Below are 10,000 nucleotides of genomic sequence, written 5' to 3' on the forward strand. Positions count from 1 at the left end.
TTGGTTCGATGAACATCCCTACTGAACCTACAGCGATTCATTGTTGTTTCACTTTCTAATGACAAATGTACTTATTTTAAGTCGCTTTGGATGAAAGCGTCTGCTAATTGCCCTAAATGTAAATGTAATGTAAATGTTCTGTGGACTTTTGTTTTTGGGGCTCAATGTCCGCAATCGGTCGTCTACGTTGGCCCCTCCTTCTGAGAGCTTCGCCCCTGCCTACCATTCTTCCCGGATTAGTGAGAGGCATAGTGTGTAGAGTTCAACTCTATTTGCCGCAAATCCAATTTCCCTCTGTGCAATCCGTGACCTGAAATTACAAAGGGGTATTTTAATGACATTCAAAATGTTTTGCAGGGTCTCTCTGTTTTTATATATTTGTTGTTTTTGCGGATGTGAGTGGGACGGAGTCCCGGGGGCGAGGGAATAAATGGATCTGGTTTTCCACTTTCAGCACAACATCAGTACTTAGTGAGTCATAACTTTTCAACCTTGAAAGTTGTTCGCCTCATCATAATCCATGGCCAGACACCGTTCGGTCGGATACACACCTGCTCTCATCCCCCGATCTTGACCCAGAGGAACATCCCATCATTCCACTCTATTTTATCACACTGATAACTGGCTATAGGCCGGAATTTGCTCAATGAGTCTCATCTGGTCAAATAAAGGTTAAATTAAAGCAATAGAACCGGAATACTTGATTAAAACTATTCCTCGTCTGGTTGTTGTTATTGTAAAAGTACACAAAAAAAACACATTGTTTATAATAGTAAAGCCAACCTATTTCCATGTGTGCTAAACTACGTTAGCTCAGAAAGCTAACAGCATTAAACTTGTTTTTTATGTGAACTGTGCGTAAAAGACATTATCCCGATTATGGTACGTTATTAACCTATTTTCAATGTGTTCTAAACTATGCTAGCTCTGAAAGTTAACAGCATAAAACATTTTTTTTTATGTGTAGCCTACTGCGTGCAAAAAAACGTTATCAATTCTATGGTAAATAACTGCCTCCTGTTGAACCCTTAATTCCTGCGATAAACGGACCTTATGTATACATATATATATATATATATATATATATATATATATATATATATATATATATATATATATATATCTTTCACAGCAGTGTGGTTACATCATTTGTCACCATGGAAATGATTACGAGTGGTCAGCATCAGACACAGGGCGGCTAGTGGTGCACTTTACTGTCTCGCTGTCTCATTACTTGTGGCCTAAACTTATTTCCCTTTATTTTCATGCTTTTCTCGTTATATCACAGGGTTCGTCGGCCAATAAGCTGTACACAGTGTATGTTGTTATGTAGTGCGTTGGGACGGGCTTGTTATATTTGGGCTTTTTTGGACTCTTGGTTAAATAGTTTGTTTTTGCATGAATAATTATTAGTGTTTGTGTGATTATGAGCTGTGACGTTACAAGAAAAAAACAAGAGGGTGCAGGCTGTGCGGTTTATCACACTGAGCAGCCTAACTAGAATAGTCATTTACTGTTCTCAAATATTACCCCTCACAGCCAAAAGCTGTTTAAACACAGTGCACAGACACAGTACACAGACATAACCACATGCAGCATAACAACCCATAAAATCCAGCTTTTAACACCCGTGTTTGTCTAATAGCCGCAGCTGAAAGTTAGCCATCGATTCTCCACTCCTTTTCATTTCGCATCCTCTGTGCGACACGGGAGATAGCTCTGTAATGAACTGCCCATCCTTCACATCCAAACCATTTGTATGCATTGGGTTAGCAATCCACCAAAATTGGGCATGATTCGTGTGCTGCTCTGTTTCAAACGAGTCCCGAGTCTTCTCTCCACCACCCATGGTAACAATTGATATTCCACGGCGTCTCAGAGCTGCTAGCCCACCTGCTCCTCCCTCGTCTCCCTTTGTCGTCCCCCTTCCCTCATTTCCTCCGCTGTTTATCACAGACAGGTCCCCTTTGAGCAAGATGTTTAGAGCCGCTCCTCCTCATCAGTTACTCGAAGGTCGGCGATCTAAATATGAATAAAAACAAAGGGGCAACCTAATTAGAGATACCAGGCGAAAAGTTTCATCACCACCTATCCTTGGTTCAATCAGCTTTCACCTTGCTCGGCTGTCTTCCTCCCGTTAGAAGAAGAAACAATAACACCCCCCACCTGCTGCCTCCCCCCTCCTCCCGCGTCCTCCCCCGTCTCCCCCCCCGAGGAGAGGATGCGCTGACACAGGTTCATTTTTGCTCATTCCGGATCCTCCTATGATCTCGCTCAACGGTCCCCTTTGTTCCCTCCTTTTACCCCCCAACCAGCCGTGGCATTATCTGCTAATAACCTCAAATGTGTTTGTCGCATCTCCGTGATAGATGGAGAGCCATGCCCGCCCGCCCGCCCCAGCCAGCATCACCTATTCAAACCCCCCAGCACCAAGCACCACCTCCGCCTCCTCCATCACCACCACCACCCACCACACACAATCGGTGTGGGAACACCTCTCATTAAAGCTGATCAAAAGCCAATTGAATCCCACTCAACTGTTTGTATCGTCACCCCCCCCCCCCCCCCCCCCCCCCCCCCCCCCCCCCCACTCACACAAACACTTCCAACCCACCCATCGTCACAACCCCCCCCCCCCTGTTTGATTTAACTCCCAATGCTGTCACTCCCTGCGTTCTTTTGCTGCCACAGCTCACTGCCTCCCAATCTAGTTTCCACATTTACTACGTTACAGTTCATAATAACCCAGAGGGCCGGGCTCCCCCCCTACAGTCCCCCTCTCTGTCTACCGACTCAAGGTTGTTGTGGAGAACCGCACGCAGCCTTGCACGCTACGCAGCCAGGGTCGACCAAGGACCTGCTCAACATGGGGGTGTAGACGTGGTATACTACGACACACAGTGTATACATATAGACAGTATGTATATATATATATGTACATATAAAGAGAGAGAGAGAGAGAGAGAGAGAGAGAGAGAGAGAGAGAGAGAGAGAGATAGATAAAGGTTTGATGTATTGACATTTCACATATGAATGTATTTTTACGAAGATGATGGTTGATTTTGACATTCTGATTTTTTTTTTCGTTTTTGTGCCGGCACGAAAGCCAGCACAAAAAAAGCTGAAATCTGAGATGATGCAAACGTTACATTTTATATATTTCTCAAAACCTAAAGTCACATTAGATATAAATAATGACAGAACAACGCAATAGTATTTAGTGAACTTTGTGCCAATATTATTTACACGTATTCACCCTTGTAAGTGAAGATTTGTGAACAACCAATCATATTCACATCTGTGAATATGAATCTACAAATGCACACCATCGTGTCTTACAACTGTGAAACTGAAATCTTGTGGAACTGCTGAGGAGACAAAAAAAAGTTGGCGCTATTTATCCACATTACAGACAAAAAAAATTCAAAAATGTGTCCACCAATCAGAACACAGCTTATTTAAAAACAATCATAACATACGTTAGCGATATCGAATCAGCCAGAGCCATTTAGAGGCTCCAACGCCTCCCACTCTACTTGTATTGGACACGTCATGGCTTGGTGTAAGGGATTGTGTGAAGGCTCACGTGCAGCCAGGAGATCGCAGTTTGTTAAAGGAGGCAGGATAAAGTTTAACTTCAGTTCACATTACACAAATTAGCACGTAGTGCAGCGTAGGTTTGGCCATGTGATTGGACAATCGACATTCAAAGAGTACTGGCGGACCATACAGACTTGTGCCTTGTATTCTAATACCCAAGCTACCATACTATTAAGTATGCCAGGAAAAGCTATAGTATAGATGGATAGATTGATAATTTTAATAATCCTTTGCAGGAAATTACAGTGTCACTGCAGCTTCAAGACAGACAATCACTACTCATTTCCTCAGATAGCTTTCATACTTAAAAAGTTAAGATGCAATAAATAAATAAATAAATACAAAAATAAAGTGCATGTTAATTTTGTGCATTGTAAAAACTTAAAGCAGCTGGAATGCTAGACTATGTGTATCTCTCGGTTTTGCACATTGGTGCAATCAGTCTCTGATTGAAGGTGCTGCTCTTGATCACCTTCAGGGCGTGGGTGAGTCATTATTGAACCCAGTTTGTTCAGCATTCTGGCCTCTGACACCGGCCTTACTGATCAACTTGTCCAGTCTGTTTTTGTCCACTGTACGTGCGACTTCTTCCCAACAGGCCACAGCGAGAAACAGAGCACTGGCCACCACTGAATGGTAGACACTGCACAGCAGGGGTTGGTGGATGTTGAATGACCGTAGCCTCCTCAAGAAATACAGTCTGCTTTGTCCCTTCCTGTAAACCGCCTCCATATGACTCTGCAGTCCTGCTCACTGCCAAGCTGCACACCAAGGTACCTGTCGTTGTCCCTGATGATGATTTGATGTATGTCCCAATACATAGAATGGAAAAAGCAGAATGCCAAAAATACCAGGATGTTCTACTACATCCAGTCGTGTTTTTACAGTAAGCAAGCCAGCGTGCTTTATGGCCGTACGATCCTGTGCAGAGCTACGTGAAGATACGTGGGTGGCACTTTATGTGTGCTAGTCAGTATAATCACCTGTATTATGTTCCTATTGTATGCATCCTACTGAAACGGTACAAACTATGCAAGGGTAGCTGTAAGTACATACTACAAGTAAAGTAAAGTAAAAAAGGTCATTTCCTGGATTGAAGCATTTTCATCAACGATCAGACACTATAGACAGTGTGGCGATGACACATGTAAGGGATGTTAAGTGTTTTGGGTTAGAAAAAACCTTTGCAATTCGTATGCACCTTGCACTTATTAATACATACATTGATACGTATAATATATTCAAACAAAATTCAAAAATTCATAATATATTCAAAAGAAATCCATTGTTCGATCTTTCTTGTGCAGAACTCCGCTCTTGCAAAGGGTACATTAAATCACACCCAGACAGGACAGATTAAACATATATATAACTTCTTTAGGTATACTTAGACTTTTAATGATGCACTTATTTACCTCATGAATTCATTAAATACATCTCGTATGAATGGTAAATGGACTGCATTTATGTAGCACATTTCTTACCAGTTTCTTACCACTCAAAGAGCTTTACTATATTGCCTCACGTTCACCCATTCATACACACATCCTCACACCGAAGGCGGTGTCAACCAGGCAGAGCGACAGCCAGCTCGTCGGGAGCAGTGAGTGTGAGGCATCTTGCTCATGCACACCTCGACACTCTAGCTTGGAGGAGCCGGGGATCGAACTTGCAACCATCCGGTCAGAAGCCACCCTTCTCTACCACCTCAGCTACATGCCTCACCTTATAAACTCGTGGACAGGATTAGCCAGTCAAACAGTGTGACTGGCCTATTCCCTCCGTATTGTCCTTTCCTATAGTCTCCATTACGGTTTCCGTGGTGCTTTTGGGATGCTCAAGTCCCTCGGAGAAGGCAGTACAGATGCTCGGAATCATCGCTGACGCCGCAAGGGCGAGAAAATGGTTGTTTCAAAGCAGCAGGAGTAATCTAACTCTAATCTAAGACTAGATTGACAAAAAAAAAGATCAGAGGTAATCATTTTCAAACACTGCATTTGCATTTTTTCCACTAAAAATACCACACCATTAGCAAGCCTATTGCCTGGTTACGTTAGCGATATCGAATCAGCCAGAGCCATTTAGAGGCTCCAAGGCCTCCCACTCTCCTTGTATTGGACACGTCATGGCTTGGTGCAAGGGATTGTGTGAAGGCTCAGGTGCAGCCAGGAGATCGCAGTTTGTTGAAGAAGGCAGGATAAAGATAACTTCAGTTCACATTACACAAATTAGCACGCCTAAAGTGGGATTTTTATTAAAATGAAGGAAAATGAAAAAGGCTTGACAATTCCTGGGTGTTGAGACTCCGAAGGATCAGGGTAAGGTTGCTGTCTCATTGCAGGAAGTCTTCAGGCTCCATCAAACTCCCCTGTGGGTCTGGCGCTGAAAGAGTGTGAGAGTGAGAAATTTAAAGAGCAGGAAATGTTGAGCCACACCTGTGGGCTTGGAAGGGAAATCACTTTGGGAGATGAGGTGTGTTGTTTGTTCCCTGACTTAAGTTATATAACTTGATTAATTGTGATCATCAACAACTCCTGCTGCTGATACTGAAGAAAACAAGTGCCATCAGTTTCTGATGTGATTTGAAGTTACATAAGGTTGTTATTCCTAACAAGATTGCCTACATAATACAGTAATGTTATACATGTTTGCTATGATTATTCAAATAATACAGCAGCGTTATACCTTTGCTATTGAGAATGATTCCCATTAAGCGTAGTACGATTAGTATCTAGAAAAGGGTGATTGTTGATGAGTGTGAGTATTCGTCAAAAGGGAGCATTGATGGGTATTTCAAATATTTTCTTAACTTACCTACTGTTTCTATTCTCATGTTCTTCCTCCTCTCTGCCTTTGCCATTCATCTTAATCAACAGAACTGTAACCTAATAATGGCACAAAATGGTCAACAGAATCAACGTATGACTAAAGTCATACGTTTTTTAAAGTCACAAATATTTAACTTACTCGAAAATCCATATCAATAGCGGTGTATCACAAAAAATGTCAAATAGCTCTCCTCTTATTTTTGTGAAACACTTCATTCTACTGGTGTATATACATAGTTAAATATTATTTTGCTAATATAAAAGCCTTTTTCTCTCTTTCTCTAACACAACGTTTGTTGAATGGGCAATAAGAGAACGGGATAACGGGTTCTTGACTTTATCTGTATCCTAACGCAAATCTTTTACCTCTTCACGTTTCCTAAATCCACTCCTTTAGCAGGGATAATCCACTTACATGCTTTAATGCACATTTTATTAAGATATGCTGATGATATACCATCCGAGTATTTAAACGTCTTACCTTTCAAAAGAGCATCACAGATGTCTATTCTATTCGGCTGCATCTCCAATGAGCTGCTAAACCCAAGGCTTTGGCTGATTGGATATCAAACGTATGTTCTGATTGGCTGTAAGAATCCTGGCTTCAGCTTAGGGGATACATTTGTGGATCTTTTTCTCGGTCGTCGGGGGAAAAAACTGCCAAAAAGAAAATTGTGTCTCCACAGCAGTTTGTCTCCACAAGATAAGATGGAGCAACGCGTGACTGCAGATCCGCAGCTTACAACAAAGGTGTCACAGTTCACAGTGAGACACAACGATGTGCATTTGTTCTTGTTTATTTACAGATGTGAATATCATATGCTGTTCACAAATCCTGACTTACAAGTGTGTCATTTATGTTTTCACGTCCCAAACTTGATTTACGTGGGTGGAATTTTTAAATACTCGTACGTAATGTTGGAACTACAGTCACTCCATCAAGTCGACCCCTTAACAATGGGGCCTTTCCATCAGTCACTGGGGGTCCAGCCGTCTCCTGATGACGACCAGTGGTGTACTGGCATATCGCGAGAAATCCCAGTGGGCCGATCAATCGGTGGGCCGGTAGACGTCAAAAAATCCATAACATTTTTACAGGCCCTGTCGGTCTACTGAGTGGACCCCTCTTGGTGTCACTCAGGTCTGGCATGAGAGAGTGAGGTGGGCTTGTAAATGTATGCGCTATACCATCTAGACTTATGCAAAGGTAGCACAGAGCAGTGAGATGGCCAACGAAAGCCATGGACAAAGACATGGCAGAAATGAAAGGCACAGGGTTAGGGTTAGGGTCCAACCGTCCTATATACCCCAGGGAAGGGTGTCGGTTTGGTCCGAGCTTTGGTGGGATGGTCCGCGCGTTTACACTGCCCGAGGTAAATTGCCGGCATGAGCTAGCACCCCAATATACCCTCCCGGACCCTACACACATTAACGGTTTCAATTTGATGTAAATGCGAATAGACGCTCTGCGCTAGGGGGGGGGGGGGGGGGGGGGGGGGGGGGGGGTTGTCTAGACAGAGACAACGCAGCGATATCAACATGAGTAGTTCTAACTGGAGGAGGGCATTTGTTAATTCTATTGAAGTCTATACAATACTATTGTCTATTCTACTTCATTTAAGAATGCTTGATTCTGATTGGCTGGGAGGAGGGCATTAACAAAGCAGGTTGCCCGCTGACTTGTCGGTTCTACTTGCTGCTGACTGAGCACAGCGTCATCAAATAGTAGATCAATACGCCGCTTGTATTTCAGCCTTCAAAACGAGAGCTGGTAAATTGTGAAAAATGCATTAAACTGTAATCAGACAACGCGGTTATACGCTATAGACCCTAGAGTATCTGTCGTATAAAGGCTGGGACGGATTACGAATTATAAATATGTGCAATCCATAACGTTAGCTCTCAGCGGACTAGAATACCTCCCATTGCCAAGTCGTAGCTAGTTCCGTCCTATTTACTGGAGGAGTGAACAACGTTTCCGTTGCATAAGAACCTTACGTTACCAGGGAAACGTCATGGCATGTCAAAAACTTTATATTTGGATTGTAAAACGTATGAAAATATAAAAGAATGATCTTAATTTATTTTCTTTGGCAAGTGACCATGGTACAAGCGGGATATGCCCTTCAAGGTGTCCAAAACATTTTTGAACGATCGTAATTAAAGGGGACTACTTTTTTGAGGGAGATGAACTCAAACAGAGTATACATTTAATAAGCATGCAATACGAATAAGAAAAAGCATAATTATTAAAGCATTTTAATTGTTTTATTCCGTTACCCGGCTCGCGCAAGGTTACCGCCCTTGACATCACCTCGGGTAGGCCGTCCACGAGCCGGGCATATCAAACTGTTTATTGCCCTGCCTTTTGGTGATTTTCCCTTCCCGCATAGCCTACTATTGTTCTTTTATAATTGCCATTTCACTATTTTCCTTAAATTCATGCGCTGAATAGTGACCTGGTTGTGCGTGCGTGTGTCTGTTGGGTCATCTGGATTATATAGGATGTAGCAAGCAAGTGATAACCAGTGATAACCAGATAAGACAGTGAATACCGCGAGCTGCTGCCCATCATGGCAGAGAAGGTGATGCAGGCGCATTAAACAAAGACGGGGAGAGAAGTTGCGATATACGAGAAAGACGCAGAGGAACTTTCCTTATACGAGAAGCCGCGACCGAACCAGCTGGGCAGTGTAAATAGGAAGACGTATGTTGGGAGGCGGTACCGAAGTGGGAATTTAACCCTTTGTGTACCGCGTGAGGCGCTTTTTTTCCGTCTCAACCTGAATATTGGTGGGGGCACGTCCCCTGGTTCCCACTCAAATCCACGCCCTTGCCCCCAGGGCTGAGCTTCTTCCGGTTACCAGCCGACCCGCTCTGCCTCGTGAGACACGTGCTGCTCTTGTATTAATTTATCAAGAAATGAGAGAAATCTTCTGTTCCCAGGTGTGATAATAATAATAATAATCATACATTTAATTTAAAGGGGGCCTTTCAAGACAACCAAGGCCACCTTACAGAGCATAAAGTTATCATAAATCGTTTAAAAACAAGACATTGTGGAAAAATAATAATAATAAATAAATAAATAAATAAAACAAAAACAAGACAAAACAAACAAACAATCAAGACAGTGATCAGTTAGACGTTGTGTGCGAGTTTGAACAGGTGAGTTTTGAGTTGTGACTTGAAGGTTGTAATGGTGTCTGACTGTTTTATGTGTGGGGGGAGGGAGTTCCAGAGCCTGGGTGCTGAACAGCTGAATGACCGGGCACCCATTGTAGTGAGTCGTGATGTGGGGATACATAGTAGTAGTAGTAGTGATCATCAAACCCTCAAGATTTACTCTCATGGTGAGATCCTCTGAGAAGATACATTCACGTTTACATTTAGGGCATTTAGCAGACGCTTTTATCCAAAGCGCCTTAATAAGTACATTTGTCAGAAGAAGGAGAAACAACAATATATCGCTGTCGGTACAGTAAGGATGTTTATAGAACCAAGTGCCAAGCACTAACAATCACTAGGTTAACCCTTTCCCCGAATACAACACTGATATATAGGATAAGATG

Source organism: Gadus morhua, chromosome 3 (assembly GCF_902167405.1).
Source record: "Gadus morhua chromosome 3, gadMor3.0, whole genome shotgun sequence".
NCBI lineage: Eukaryota > Metazoa > Chordata > Actinopteri > Gadiformes > Gadidae > Gadus > Gadus morhua.